Genomic DNA, 17,007 nt, shown 5'->3' with positions numbered 1-17,007 from the left:
AACATCCTTTAGTTAAGGTGAAGAACCTCCTTTTTCTGACCTATCCTTTTCTCATCTTTCTGGAGATCCATTCATCTGCTGAGCTGTGAACATGGCAAGACCAAGAAACCTTCTAGGTTCTCAAACACAAGTAGCTGCTCCCTGCCGGGTGCCCTCCAATCTCTCACTAACTGCTATTGCTGTTGTCTGTCAACATATTCCTATGGAAAAAGATATCTGCAAATGTTAGAGAACATCCTGATAGAGACTGTCCATCTGAAATCACAAGAATTAAAAGGGCTTCATATTTCTTTCCTTTTTTTTCCAGATAAAGTCTGTTTTATTAAATAATTCGTCAATGTAATTACTGGGGCCACTATAAACAGAAAAAAGAAAGGGAGTTTTATTTCTTGGTCTCCTCCTCCTTGGACAGAATCTTGAAAATTTCCTCCTTCTTGCCCTTAAGATGTTCTTCATAGTGTTTGCATGTTTTCTCGGTCTTAGATTTGCAGGCCAGGCTTGGTGAACCAGAAGCTTCTTCTGAACCTTGTCTAACTTCAGTTTGTGGATGTGTTCCAGGAGACTCTGCTTGCTTTTGAATATGTTACCCTTTACTTTCAAGAACAGGCTGTGATACACAGCAGTCAATCTTCTTAGACTCTTGGTATCTTCTGAGCAGTTGGTGCAGAATTTTCATTCTCTTCAACCAGGTTACCTTCTCAGGCATTCAAGACTTGGCAGTACATTTTCTCTTATCAATGTCCATATGTCTGCCCTCTGGTGGGCCAAAGTGTTTTTCTGGCAGCAGTTCCAGGAATGGACAGGCTTTCAGATGATCAGCCCCATCTTTGATCAGTTTCTGGATCTGCTGAGAGGAGTTGGCATTGGTGATTTCATTCATCTCATTGGGGTCCAACGAGACCTTTGTTTTGCCATAGTGGAGGACACTAGAGGAAAGCCTATTCTGAAACCCGAGCATGCTCATGGCTGTGGGTGCAGTGGCAAAAGGAAAGCAAAAGGCCTTTGTGTTTCAAGAGAGTCCTTTAGACAAAAAGAGGGCAGATGTCCAAGACATTTGTGTGTCAAGAACAAATACTTATGGTTTTGTCCATTATTGAGGTCTTTTGAATCTATTTTCATGGAGAAAGAATTCTGAGTTTTTCTTGTTAGAAAACATACAGGAATAACTGATGATATTCAGTGTCATCTAACTGTGAGAAAGAAAAAAATGGGGAATATTCTATGTAGGGAATTCTGTTTTCTGGAAGGCAGGGTTTAGTTTCAGTTTTTGTTTTTAGCTATTGCAAGAAAAGAAGATACAATTTGTTGTGCTTTGACATTTGCTTTGACAAATGTAATAATCTGAATTTAGTTTTCAGTCAATTCCACTTAATTTGTATTTTAAAAGTCCTAAGATTGGCTTAGAAAAAGTCATCACCCACGGTATATCCTCAAATAATAAACATATGGGAAGGAAAAGATAGCCACTAATAAATTTTTTAAAAAATTATACTCCTTCTTTATCACCAGTAACAATAAGAAATAGAACAAAATAACCCAATATAGGACAAAATATTATGGAGTTGTACCCAGTTTGAGTGGAGAGAAGGGGTAGTTCCCTGGCATTCCCAGCTGTCTACATTTCAGAATTGATTAGTAATAATAGAGGTATTCTCATGAATCTAACACATATTTTTAAATCATTTTTTTCTATGTGAGAAACATATCTTTCTCCCTCTTTAAAACCAGAGCACATAGTTTTAATGCTCAAACGGTGCCAATTATTATGCTCAAAATAAGCCTCATTTAATTTAAAAAACACTTCTACCTGAATAGGGTTAATCTGGGGTGATGTAAGAGGAAGGAAAAAGGGGGAAAACTATGGAATATAGGAGAAAATCTTCTACAGCATGTCAGTTTAACACACAGAAATAATGGATTATGTTTGAACCTCTGCAGGAACTTGGTGGTTAAACATCTACAGAATGTACCAAGCAGATTAGTCCATGTGTTCACTGACACCAATTCTTCCCAGATATCTTAACACCTCATGCAAGTTCTCAGAGATTCAAGTATATTCTCTAAATTTTAACTAGCCCCAGATATGAGTGGAAGGAAGCACCTGTTTGATTGTGTGGGAAAATATTAATTTAGGGTATTTTGCATTGTGTCATTGCCTACTCCTCCTCATACATGAATTTTGCATTAGGATCAGCCTATTGTAACATGAGACACTTGGCTCTAATGCATAACAGTGAAAAGACTAACTGTTTCCCAAGTGAGGTTCACATAACATGACTGTTATTACAAGACCTAAGCAAATCATTTTGGTAAGTAATATGCCCTGGAATAAATAATGATTGAAAAAAGATATCTAGGTTTATTAACTGAGCTAATGAAGTAATATATCATAATGACTTGGGAATCTAAATTTGTTTGTTTTTTTAAAAAAATTGTAGTGGGCTGAATGGTGGCCACAAAATAGATATGTCTATGTCCCAAACCCTAGAAGCTGTGATATTACCTTATTTGGAGTTTGCAATTTATTTGCTAATGTAATTAAGGATCTTGAGAAGATAATTTTGGATTATGTAGGTGGGTCCTGAATTCAATGACAAGTGTCTTTATAAGACACATAAAGGAAAGAAATCAAACACATGGAAGAAAAGGAAGAATGGACAGAAGCAGTGATGCAGCCACAAGAAGGCAGATGGCCAGCAAAATCTGGAAGAGGCAAAGAACAATTCTCTTCTAGACCCCCTGAGAAAGCACAGCCCTGCCAGATTTTGAACTTACAGTCTATAGAACTGTAAGAAAATAAGTTTCTGCTGTTTTAAACCACCAGTTTGTGGTGATTTGTTATGGCAGCCCTAGAAAACCAATACAGCCATCTAGATTACTCTGTATTTTAAACTTGTTTGGAGAGCTATTCCAGCTATAGCAAAAACTCCTAGACATGTCCTCAGGATAGATGGCTTCTTATAATACTGGTTCCACCTAGAACTAACTGTGTGACCTTGAACAAGAATCTTAGTCTACTGTTAATCAATTTCTTTATGTGCAGTTGGACTAGATGATCTTAAAGCTTCCTTCCAAATCTAAAATTTACATTTCTGGTAATAACTGACAGTAGAACACTGAAATAGGGACAAAGGACAGATAGCATTTTGTAAACATAAAGTCTCACACATATATACCAGGTCTCAAATACACACACACACACACACACCCCACACCCCCACTCCCCTTCACACACCATACTCCCACCCACACATATTCTTACAAAAAAAAAAAAAAAACCCCTTTTGGGTCTGCATTATGAGAGAGGGAAGAAGAAACATGATTAGCTATAACTGCTATCATTTATATGCCAAAAGTTGTTTCATGTAATCCTTATGATAAATGTGCTGCTGTAGCAGTCTGGATCCAATCAGGAGACAGAAATGGCACAGTGGTTTAAATAGGGGGAAGTTGATAAAAGAATAACTGTAAGGTCAGAAGAAACTCTGTATAGTATCCCAAGGCTGAGCAAGAGTATCCAAGGAAGGACAAACTTAAAGGAAGGTCAGAACTTGGAGTAGGTGTGTTTTAGTCACAGGAAAGCAGAGAAATTTGCTGATTTGGCCAGGCTGGGGCAGGTCAGGAGCTGCTGGGCAGAGTGCAGGCAGAGAGAACACCTTCCAGAGTGCAGGCAGAGAGAAGGCTCTCAGCAACTGGCCAGGGGATGTAATGGGAGTCTAGGTGCTGGCCAAGGCAGAGGCCTTCTGAGCTTTAGAGATGCAGGAGACCTGCAGAAGGTCTACCAGCTATGTGATGCTCTGCTTATGGTGGCCCCATGCAGGCTGCATAGAGCTCTGGGTTCCATGTGCAGAGGTCGGCAGAAAGGATATCATCACCCAGAGCTTCAGAATCACAGAAAGATGGTATTCTGGGCCTGTGCCTGAGGCAGGCTCCACCAGATGTCCTCACATCCACGCTGCTGATCTCTCCAGCCCACACCAGAAATCCCCAGAAACCTCTTCCTCCTCAATGTCCTTCTAATATCTCTATCAAGCAAACCTAACATTGTACCCAATTTAATGCTTAAAGAAATCCCTTTATCACAGAGCATATATTAAAGGATTCATATGGAATTGAGAAACAGTAACTTGATAACTGACACACTTGCAGAATAATTATTATCCCTAATCACACATGGGAACACCAATGCTCAGAGAAGTGAATACAGCCACTAAATTGCAGAGCTAGAAATTATACCCAGAGCCATAAGTGGTTGATAATTCCTGAAACTAGGTTCTAACCACACCCCAAGATGAAATTGTGATGAAAATTGCCCACTTAAAGTATTTTATACTTTATTGTACTTCATATGATCATATGGTAAAACTTCTCTGATGAGACTTTATCTGCACCCATTTTGTTAAGAAAAAGAAATGACAAGATCACTCACCCCTATGTTTTCTACCCTTCCCTTACCCTCCAGCTGGGACAAATGTCTCCTTCCTTTCTTAAATATCCTCCTCTTCTTAGCAAAGACACCCTAGACTTCTTTACAGCAAACACCACACTCTACTGTAATTATCTGCTATCTGTGTGTCCCTTACCCTAAAGCTCCTACCTTCCCAATTGTGGAGACGGAGTTTTAATCATTCGTGTAGGTCTGTGCCCTGGCTCATAAAAGATGTTTAATGTAAGAGAACTGAATCGCATGAAAGAGAACAGATCCATATCAAGGATTTACTCAAAAGGTCATCTCTAGTATATAACTTGGTTTGAATACCGCTTATCTGGTGGTTAAAGGACACACACCAGTTAGTCCCATGGGATCCTTTATGGCATGGCATATAAGATCTACCATATGAAAAGAAGAAATGAATTTCCAAAGCCATGTCCTGGAGGAAGGCCCAACATATTTGAGAAGACTAGCCCAAATAAGAACAGTAATCAAGGGCAAGGAGGAAAGTATCAAAAGAAATGAAACTGGGAACATGTAGTTGAAAGACTTGAAGATTGGAAACCGAGGAGAGATAATTCAGAAGAATTTTGTGAGCAGGTTAGACAGATTAGCCCAGAGTGACACACCTCTGATATCTTTCTTAATACCCTCTCAGTGCACGTTTGTGGAGTTGCACTGAGCTGATTTAAAGGTCTGGAATGGCACATTCAGCAAATCCTCCAATATTATAACAATCTGCTTGGCTCACTGCCTCTGAAGAGTCTCACACTGGTGTCTACAGTCATTTACATGTTCAGATTTGAGCCTACTCAAAACTAAGCAGGTCAGGTCCACAGCCTTAGGCAAAGTTCTGGGTGAAATCCTCATCCTTATAGCAAGTAACTCTTTACCCAAGTAATTTCCTAAAATTACTAGGCATTTTTACTCTTTTATTTTAATTGAGATATAACTAACATATAAGTTTCAGGTATCATATTAATTTTGGGTGTCCATCAATTTTATCTGATGTATGTATATTTTGCTAAATAATCACCACAATATTAGTTAATGTCCATCACCAAGCATAGTTAGCTTTTTTTCCCCTTGTGATGAGAACTTTTAAGATTTACTCTCTTAGCAACCTTTGAATATGTAGAACAGTGACTATAGAATGACAGTCACTATGCTACACAGTATATCCCCAAGACTTATGCATATCATAACTGGAATTCTGCACCTTTTGACCCCCTTCCCCCATTTCACACCCCACTCCCCATCTCTGGCAACCAAGCTCTGTTTCTATGAATTTGGGTAGGGTTTTTGTTTTTTTTTTTTTTTTTAGATTCCACATATAAATTAAAGCATACAACTTTTGTCTTTCTCAGTCTGGTTTATTTCCCTTAGCACAATGCCCCTCTGCTACTGCCCCTCGGAACAAGGTGTTACTTAAACTATAATCCCTGGAGGATTTTACTAGTTACCAAGCACATTTAGATATGGCCTTAAGAAAAACGTATACTGGCAACAGGTCTTTGGGGAGAAGGACGATATACGACTGTGAAGCTGGGCAGATGGGAAAGGAACAAGGGAATGCCACCTACAGCCAGGAACGTCTGGTCAGCTCAGGGTGGAATGAAATATCGCCTGCTTCCCTTTTCCGTTATCGCTCCTTTCTCTTCCCAGAAGTACCCGTTGTTAGTTAGATGAGTCCTTTGAATGTGCTTGGTTAACTATAAACTTTATCCTCTTTCTTGTTTGTTCACAAGGCATGTGACTAATGTTTGACCTTCATTGGCTCTTCTGTTGGCTATTGTTTCTATAAAAGTGAGACTGTGGAGTTGCTCGGGGCAGCAGTCTTTTCGACTGTTGTCCCCTGCTCTCAGTCTCTTGCAGCTGACTCCTTTGTGCCTAATTCTTCTCCCGTTCCCCGACTGGAAGGGGCACCCCTCCAGGCCCACCCATGTTGTTGCAAATTGTAAGATTTCATTATTTTTTAAGGCTGAATAATCTTCCAGTGTGTGTGTGTATCTTCTTCTTTATCCATTCATCCACTGATGGACACTTAGGTTACTTCCATGTCTTAGCATTGTAAATAATCCTGCAATGAACATGGGTACATACATCTTTTTGAGTTAGATTTTTTGTTTCCTTCAGCTAAATACCCAGAAATGAAATTACTAGATCATATGGATTTCAATTTTCTTGAAGAACTTCCATACTGTTTTCCATAGTGCTGCACCAATTTACATTCCCACCAACAGTGCATGAGGGTTCTCATTTCTCCACATCTTCAACATGACTTATTTCTTGTCTTTTTTATAATAACCATTCAGATAGGTGTAAGGTTTTGATTCATTCATTATGGTATTGACTTGCATATCCCTGATGCTGAGCCCTTTTCATATATCCATTGGCCAATTGTATATCTCTTCTGGAAAAATGTCTATTGAGATCCCTGGCCACTGTTTAATTAGATTTTTTTTCTACTGAATTGTATGAGTTCCTTATATATTTTGGGTATTAACTCCCTGCTTTTTATCTAGGTTCCCTCCTCTCATTCCCCCAGTTTCTTGAAGAAAAGGGTCTTGCCTGTACCTCCCTACTCCATTTTCCTCAGAGACTAAAGTTCTAATTCCCATGTGTCTATCCAAATGACTTATATCCAGATCTTCCAAAGATCACATTCTTCTTGCATCTGGAACATTCCTTCATTTACCAAATCTCTTTTTACTTGCAAAACACCAATTACATTCTGTTGGATTCCTAGTTGTCAAATTTCCACTAGCCAGGATCTTTTCTACTGGCTCTCCTGGGACCTTCCCTTGGCTATATGCTGGGCTTTATTTAAGAATATGTTTGTGTTCAGTTTTCTAGATAACAAATATCTTTTATCCAATCAGTGCATTGACAGTTGAGCTCCTGTTAAACTATATTGGCTACATCAACAGTAGGACAAATTGGTTATAGATGTTCAACATCGTGACCCGAAAATACTACTAGAATCATAGATATATGAGAAATACTAAATTAGACTGAATTTTCCTCTTTCCTTAAAATATTTATTTATTTATTTATTTATTTGAGAGAGAGCGAGTGGGAGAGAGCGAGAGAGAAAGAGCATGTGCATGGGGTGGGAAGGAACAGAGGAAGAGAAAGAATCTCAAGCAGACTCCCCACTGAGCACAGAGCCCAACACAGGGCTCAATCTCATGATCCTGAGATGATGATCTGAACTGAAATCAAGAGTTGGATGCTTAACTGACTGAGCCACACAGGTGTCCCTGAATTTTCTTTATTTATCAAGTAAATAAATAAAATATTAGAAAGACTTTCAACACAAGGCATAGAACAAGATATAGCCAATTAATGTTAATTTAACCAAGAATCCAGCTAATCATAAGATCTATTATACCCAAACATTTTAGTGTCATTTATCAGTTAGAACACCATTCAAAACAAAATGTGTACATGTTTGCATGATATAAACATACATATCACCACTGTTGTGGTCCCAATGTAGTTAATAGTTTTTTGTTTGTTTTTTTGTTTCTTTTAGCCCATTCCTCCTTACAAAGATTTGATTGGTAATACAACAGAATTTTGGAATATCATTTTTTGCAATGCAGAGACATAATGAGGACCTAGAAGAGAGCCATGCTCTGCTCAAAGGGCTTACAAAACATCTAAATGATTCCAGATTCACTTTTGAGCACAATGAAATCTCTCATAATTTACTGTAAGCTCCATAAGTTTTCAGAGTTTTATATTATTTTTTGGCAAATCTAAAATCTGAATAACTGGATTTCTGCTTCCAAAGAAGACAGGTAAACAGGATGGTTTACAACCAAGACAGTAAAACAGATTTACTCTCCATCCTTAGACAACTGAAAGACCAGTCTAAATATATGGGACAGCTTTTAGACCTTGAACAACAGATAGCACAAAAAAGTGACCTCCGAGAGATGGGAAAGGAACAAGATGAGCCACAGGATTTCCCCAGCTTACTGACATCAGAGTGTGTCTAGACCACAGGGCAGAAAGTCTGAGGTCCTTCCTGAGCTATGAGACAGAGGTAAGAAATTGAGAAGACACGGTGGATAGAATTTGCAGGGAAAAATACTGGATAGGAAAAAGTTGCACAAAAAGAGAAGACCTGCAGAGAGGGAAAGGAGGTAGAGGGAAAGGGGGAAAGAACGAGGGAGAGAGAGGAGAGAGGAGAGAAAGAGGTATCTGGAGATTCACTGAGGGTTTCCCTTGACTTTTCAGCTGGGTGCTGATGAACACCCATGTGTGAAGAGACCACCTGAAACAGAAAGAGAGCCACCAGAAAGAAGCAGGGATAACAATCTCCAGAGTTCACACAGAGATGAAAATAGTTCATTATCTCAACAGCTATAATAGAAAACAAACACACAAACAAACAAAAAAAACAACCCATAATGCAAAGGCATTACATAAAGTATTTAGAAAAGTTTCCTCCGTAGTGGGGAATATTCAGCCCTACACTTAAAGTCAACTCTGATCTCACTTAACTAAGCTTAAAGGGAACATCTTAAAAGAAAACTTTTTAAAAGTAATTTAACTGCAACCCAAAGTAAAGCTCAAGAATGTTTAAGAGGAGACAAAATATCGGCACTCAATAACATAAAATTCCTGTCTGTCATCCAATCAAAAAAAAAAGATACACAAAGTGAGGAAATACAACTCATTCTGAAAGAAAAAAAATCAATCAATAGAAACAGCCTCGAAAATGTCATAAATGATAGGATTCATAGAAAAAGAACATTAAAGCAGTTATTATAACTATATTCCATATGGTCAAAATCTGAATAACTTAATTACTCTTGGCAATAATACTGCTCATAGAGTTTTAAGGTTTAGCTATATGTAAACACCAAAAGCATGCCCATTTTTTTGTTCTTATTACAGAAAATTTCAGAGACTGTAGCACCTAAACAGAAGGAGTCATTTTCCTTTTTGAACAAGAATTTGTTTTTCTGAACTGTGTTGACTAGAAAGTTAGTAAACTATGTTTGCTGCGGTCAAAAGAAAAATTTTATTGTTGCTTGGACTAATTTATCTACTTATTTTATTGATTTATGGAGCTACCAATGTCAAAGCATACTTGAATCTCTGAGAAAAATGAAAAACATGAACCATCCAAAAAGACCATCAGTGTAGTGAGATTTCATTAGGAACTAAGGTGTAAGTGGAAAGGAAACAAAAAGTCAGATGTCAGATCATACTGTCATAATTAGCAGACAAGAAACATGTTCAAGGTTTTGGTATGTGTTCATAAAAATGATGACATATCTTGAATTATAGCCAGTTCACATAAGTCTTAAGGTAAGTTGATGCATGTTTCAGGAACAAATTACATCCACTCCAGATATCAGCGGTATTATTCACTTGCTTTCTTGGTTTACAAAAAAATCTCCTCTCAGCTGGCCAAATTACCCACACCTCTTAAAGTGCCCACAAATGGGGCCTACTCTAGTTCCTACAACTATATCAGAAAGAACTCGAGGCAAAAATGAGCAGTGTTGGGCTGAGGGCAGTCTTTGCTGTTCAACTTTTTACATGTATCAGTAGTACAGCCAAAAACACAGGGACAGATAAGAAATGGTGATACTTTCTATTGTTGACTTGCCTTCACATTCATCCCCTTCTTCCCACTGATTTCATGAGCTCATCCCAAATCACTCAGAGAACTATAATGAGCTCTGTCACCTTAAAGCAAATCAGAGTTTGTATTTCTTATAATTAAGACCCTGAAATATGTGTCCTGATTCTCTTGTGGAAGTAGTTTAGTCTTAGTAGCCAATCTTTCTCTGTACGGATCCTTCTCCATTATTCACTGGTTGTGTGACCTTAGGAACTATGCCTCAGCTTCCTTACCTGTACAATGGAGATAAAAATAGCAGTACCTACTTCACAGGTTTTTGATTAAGAAGGAAATGAGATAATTTATGCAGGACACTTAGCTTTGTAAGGACTTTATAAATAATAGCTGTTTTTACCCATTCAAATATATTTACCTGTATTTTATAACAGGAACACTCTCTCTACCAAAAGGACTGCTTCTTATTATAGGCCGCCCTTGAACAACAACAACATACACACACCCCTCATTCCCATCTCTGCTTTTTCTAATACTTTTCCTTTTCTAAAATGTCTCCTGTGTCACCAGCTGGTTAATCTACCCATTCCTTAAGAGTCATCACAAGTCCCACCCAAATTATTAAATCTTAACAGCTCTAAATCCTCGTTATAGTTCTTTTTCAAAATGCATGATTTTACTTTCTAGTAAGACATCTTTTACACATTGATTTTTAACAAAAAAAAATACTTGATATTTTTCCATGCACTGTATCTTGTCTCCCCAATGATTTTTTTTATAGATAATTATTTGTCCTATAGAGTAGATACTATACTGCCAGATTCAGGGAACCGTTACTGACTTATTGATTAAAGTGCTACAAAATTCAAATGATATAAAGTATTCAGTGATTTCTTATGGCAAGAGATTGACTTTGAAAATGTTGATGAGATCAAGGAATTGATTTGTCCTAACTGACATACCAAGAAAGAAAGAATTAAGAAATGAAAATATAAGGCACACAAGGGCCATTGCAAGAGGGGGTTGGCATGGAGGCCTGGCAAGGGTGAAGGAACTCCTCAAAGCATTTTGTCAACTAGGCCCAGGCATGTCCGTCCTTGTATGGCAAAAACTCCAATAGGGCGCCTTCCTCCCTAAAGCCTCGTGGTAAAACAGCTGTTTGACATATTCAGAAGGAAGGATGACAGCTCTACATAGAAACACGATGTGAATGGAAGAGACCTGTCATTATGCAAATAGTAAGGCACTCTGAGCAGACACTAAAAACAGCTCTCATCTCAAAAAACCCAACACTTGTGTCACAGCATAAGTTAGATGCTGGCAAGCGGCAATTGCTGAATGAAGCGTTCAAGCCAGACAATGACCTCTTTGGACCCATTAACTTGCATTCACAGTCAGATTGGTTCATCTCTCATCCTGAGGCTCCCCAAGACTTGGAACAATTTTCAGTGATCCTTACAGAAAGGCACCCCCTCCCGAGAAATGCAGTATTTATATACAGTGCATTGGATTTCTAAGAAACACGAGTATTATCAGTGAGGAATATATTAAATGGCTCAAGGGTGACTGTGAAGTATTCTTCTACGGCTTGAAAGTAGAACTCCTAGAATTCGTTCCTGTCTCTATCGGGAGGTGTTCCCTTAGAGTCAGTGATAACACATAAAACCTACATATTCAAGCAGGGCACATCCCCAAGTTCTTAAAAAAGAAGAAACCTGGAGATGCTTTCTTTATTGTGGCAATAACAATGAATGACCTTACCCAAGAGACTCCTGGAATTTTGTCTTTGGACAGGCCTCTTTGGCAGGTGGTATGGAGATATTCAGCTTTGCCGGGTATGGCAGTGACTGCTTATAGGTCACGCCATGAACACAAAGTAAACAAGCTGTAGAAAGTATCTGCAAGTGACTATTCAGTTTTTGGTAACTATTATATCCCTGACGTGATGAATGTTCTGCTGTTTCACTCCTCTAAGACTTTAACCCGTGAGACTGGCACATATTTGAACTTCAACTCTGCCAGTAGCTTGCATGCCTAATGCAAGACTCCAGCCACTTGGAAGAAGCTGACTGGCACCCCCTCAACCTGTGTCTTATCTGTTTACACAAGTTGCAGTGTCCACAGTGCTGGTGAGGCAGACAGATGATGAATCTGTGTACACCCCTGAAGTCAGTACAAACTACAGTCATGAGTATAATGTGAATTTACCAAAACCTGTGGAAACTTTTAAGGAATGGAAAGAGTGGATAATAAAATGCCTTGCTGTTACCCCAAAATAAAGGCCTTCATATAAGAGTACTTAAAAATAAATAATTGCATATTAAAAAAATGAAAACATAGTACATTCAGGTTTTCTCTTCTTCGGAAGTTAGCAAATGAAGTACAGTAACTTCTCACTGCATTTTGATTTTTATCATTCAGCTTTCATCTAATATTCTCCACTTACCCACAGATGCATGTTTAAGCAGTTCCCTCATTGTCTGGCTCTAGCAGTACATGAAAAACTATAATTAGGAAGCAGTCAGCTACCAAAAAATTCCTCTGAATTGAAAGATGAGATGAAGAAAAAGTTTTCCTTTGAAATCTAACAAAAAGTCAACAGATGATGAATGGTGTCAACAGGTACCAGTAACTTAAAATGGGAGAGGTTTTGTTAATACTTTTTTTGTAAAGAAACAAAAGAAACCCCTCCTCCCCACATCCATTCAAGAAGACCACAGTGTTTCTTTAATACAACACAACATACATAATTTGAAGCTGGTGTTAGAGAAACCTGTTGCCAAGTCAATGATATTGTAATGTAACAGTCAGAGATAAGGTCATGTTAAAATAAGTCCATTGTTTGCACAGTTCTAAAACTATGAAGTTATGAAGCAATAAATTATCAAATTTATTCAGTTGTCTCCAGAAAAAGCTGCTTTTTCTCACACTCATGGAACAATATATGTCATTGAGATAGAGATGTTTGCAGATTGAAGAAAGAGTGGGTACTCCACTAATCTAGGCTGTTGGAAATGTCCCCCAAGAATGTCTATGATCTCTGTTCAGTTATGATGCTGACCAGTCAGTATTCTGATCTCTAATCTGATTTCTTAAGAGGATTTGCCCAACACGGCAGGGACTGGAAACACTGTGACCTTGTGGTAGGTTGGCCAAATCTTACTATGTATAAGATTCAGTTCTGTGTGTGTTTATAATATGATATCTGGCTGAAAATCAGCTTCTTATGAATCTAGTTATTATGTACCAACCCTGAGACTCAGTTTACCTGTCAAAGATGTAATATAATTGTACCTTGAACTTCAGAGCTTGAGCACAGTTCCAGAATCTAGAATGACCCAACAGGATATGGTCAACCTGCAGGACCCAGCCTCCACCCTGGCAACCACTGTCTCTTTCTTGCTTATTAGCTCTTTAAAGACAACACTGCCCTATCTAAAGAGACCACTGTTAAAAGCTGTTAGCAAAATAGGGTAATGTTCCCAAAACTGCAGAGCTGCATGCAGCTTTCTTACTAAGCTCCAGCAGTGCTGAACATATGACTTACTTTGTACCCTGAACCACAGTGCTGTTTCTCTCCCTCTGCCAGGAAAACCCTTTCCCTCCTAAATGGCTTGATTGATTTACACTCACCAACTCCAGCAGGTTTTCTTTGACCTACTTTCTGAACCCATGCCTCTATATACACACACAACCTGTGTTAGGAGATTTAATCTGGTACTTCTTAGAAATATTCTTGTTTCTGTATCTGTACACTGTTTTAAAATGATCCACATATTGGCCTGCTAACTACAATATTCCTTAAGTGGAACTCGGGCTTTTTTCATCTTTAAATTCCTAGCACCTTGCATTGTGCCTAATATCCAGGAAGCCCTCAATACATTTTTGATGAAAAAATGCTTTGTTAATTTATTGTAGTAGGAGACAAGAAACTTTCCTATGCAAGTGCTTCTACAGATATTTGAATTACATTTCCCAGTAGAGTTCAACCTTCATAACATTTGCATAAAATGACAGTTCTGCACATGGAGTGAACTTGGGTCAACAAATGGTTATACTTCCCAGTAAATATATTTTAAAATGCATATTTTATATGATATTTATATAGTACTTTCTGGATACCAGGAACTATTCTAAGTGCTTTATAAATATTAACTTGAATTATCGTCATATCAAACCTATAAAGGAGGTGCTACCACTACTCTCATTTACTGATGGGGAAATAGGGATAGAGAAAAGTTATGTAAATTGGCCAAGATTGCTCAGCCAGTAAAGGGAAAAAACAGGATCTGAATCCAGTCTACATGGCCTAGAGCCCAAAGCCTTCTCTGCAGGTGTAATAGATTTGCCAGTAAGTCTTCATCCACAAAATGAGTGGATGAAGGATCCTTGATGTGTAAGTCATTTCCTCCCTTTTCTCCTTGTCTAGCCTTCTTAAATAGATGTCTTCTAAACCTCACACTTTAGACAAGTATTTTATTGAATTACTTTCCTCTAAGGAGCTTAGTCTATTTTACAAAAAGGGAAAAATGAAAAACAAAAACAGGAGCTCAGTAATCCTCACAAAATCCATTGAGGAATGTACATTTAAGAAAAGGAAATATTTTTAAATGGATACTTAGCTAGATTCTTACCCTCTTAGGATAAGGCTGAATAATGATTTCATTCTATCCTGAGACTGAAAAAAATAAAAATGCTCTTGTAAGTCTTGGAAAGGAAACAAAAGGATATATAGAGGATCTCTATGAAAATCTTCTATTTCCATTTTTTTGAAGTTCAAATCCTACAATGATTAACTGCAGCTGACCTTGACTCTCCCACTGCTTAGGGAGGGATATGCTATCACAGAGATCAGAAATCAAATGAATTAGGCTCTCTTTTCAGCTCAACACTTTAAATTGCAGCTGGAAGGAACCATCTTTAAGCTAGTCATCCCCAAAAAACTTTGCACAGAGGCATCCTTGCCAGAAGAAGAATGGAGCTTTAGCCAGCTCTGTAATCAAGTTACAAAGGAGAAAAGCAGAGAAAAGAAAGGACTGCCAGGACTAATTGAAAACTGTGTGATAAAATGATTGTTATCAATTAAATTGTTGTATTCTTAAAAGGATCACTAGGGGTTAAAGAAAAGATGTTTTGTCACTGTTTAGAAAATTGATCAAGAAAACTTCTCAAGAGATTAACTTAGAAAATTGTGTCTTTAGCAAGCAAATGTGTGAGTACCAAACTATATGACCAAATAGCCTTTTTTTTTTTTTTTTTTTTTTTTTTTTTGTCTCTTGGAAGTTAAGAAAACTTTTATTACAAAAGAAGATTGAAAGGAACTTACGCTTTGCAAAGTTGATATTGGGGGCCAAATTTACCCTTTAATTTAAAAAAAAGCAAAATATAAAAAATGTTTTTCAAAAGACTAGACCTTAAGCAACAAAATACAGTGACCATTGAGAGATAGAAGATAAATGGAGTGAACCTTATAATTGCCCTAGTTTACTGCCTTGAAAAAGATTCCAGGACATGAGGTAGAGAGGGGGAATCCAAAGGAGACAGCCAACTTTCTAAGCTGGGGAAACCAAGGTGGTTTTAGTTATGAGGAGAGAGTATTAGAGAGCAGAGAGATAAACAAAGAGAGAATTCCAGATATTTTCAAAAGATACCCTAGGATATTTAGTTGAGTGCTACTTAGTGCATGAGCATAAGGAAATTACTCTAGGCTAGAGAAAGAATTACCTGAAAGGATTAAAGGGAACAGTACATGTGGCTCACATCAGATCAAAAACTCTTTTCTTATAGCAGCCAGATGGGAAATTCTCATAATTCACAGGGTACTGAAACAGTCTTACTTTAGTAGTGGTAAATAACTAGTAACTAGTAAATAACTAGTCTTAGAATAAAATGGTCTTGTTCTGCATAATCTAAAAAGAATCTAAAATGACAAAACATCATTTGATCCTCCTGAGAGGATCAAATGGCTCACCAGTAACTTAACTACATCACAGAATAAACCTAAATAATATTTATAAGAATATAAAAATATCTAGCCACCAAAAAGATAAAATTCAAAGCTTGAGAACCAATAAAAAATTATTAGTCATGGAAAGAAGCAAGGAAAGAAGAATCTATGACGAGGAAAAAAAATCAATCAAAACTGATCCAGAACTGATATAGATGTTAAAACTGGCAGACAAGAACATTAAAAGTCATTATAACTGCATTCCATATACTTAAAAGTTAAGAAGAAACATAGATGATATTTTTTAAAAGACGCAAATCAAACTTCTGGAGAAGAAAACTATAATATGTGAGATGACTAATACACTGAATAGGATTAATGACAGATTAAACATTGCAGAAGAAAAGATTAGTGAACTTGAAGATATAGCAATAAAAACTAACAAAAATGAAACACAGAACAAATAACTTTTTAAAATGTTCAAAGTATCAGTGAGTATGGGATAATTTCAATTAAAATCTCTGAATGGAAGGAAAGAAGAGGGAAAAGAAAATGTATTTGAAAAAAATAATGTCTAAAATGTTTCCAAATTTGTTAAAAACTATAAATCCACATATTGAAGAAGCTCAATCAACTTTAAGCACAAGAAATATGAAAAAAGCTACACCAAGGCTCACATCATAATCAAATTGCTCAAAGTCAGTAATAAAAGGAAAATCTTAAAAATAATCAAATAGATACATTACCAAAAGAGTAACAAATGTAAAGATAACATCAACTTCTTATCAGAAACAATTAAAGTAGAGCAACATCTTTGAAATACTAAAATACAATAAAAAGTCCTGCTAACCTAGAATCTTATGCCCAGAATGCAACAAGAAGGCAAAATAAAGTTCTCTTCAGACTTTATTTTCAGACTTTATTTTCAGTCCTCTTCAGACTCTTTCACAAAAAGTAAAATAATTCATCATTGGCTTCCATTTTTAAGAAAATACAAAGAGAAGATCAAGTTAAGCCCAACATAGG

General features: G+C 37.2%; 2 pseudogenes; one reads left to right on the top strand and one right to left on the bottom strand.

Annotated features, from left to right (window-relative positions):
* Positions 1-356: 356 nt before the first annotated feature.
* Positions 357-964, bottom strand: LOC122909869 (annotated as a pseudogene).
* A 10,299-nt stretch (positions 965-11,263) lies between these two features.
* On the top strand, positions 11,264-12,313 carry LOC122909862 (annotated as a pseudogene).
* The last annotated feature ends 4,694 nt before the right edge of the window (positions 12,314-17,007 follow it).

The sequence above is a fragment of the Neovison vison genome, chromosome 1, assembly GCF_020171115.1.
Source record: "Neovison vison isolate M4711 chromosome 1, ASM_NN_V1, whole genome shotgun sequence".
Classification (NCBI taxonomy): Eukaryota; Metazoa; Chordata; class Mammalia; order Carnivora; family Mustelidae; genus Neogale; species Neogale vison.
Note: the sequence above shows the minus strand (reverse complement) of the source record. Positions and strands in the feature narration are given on the sequence as shown.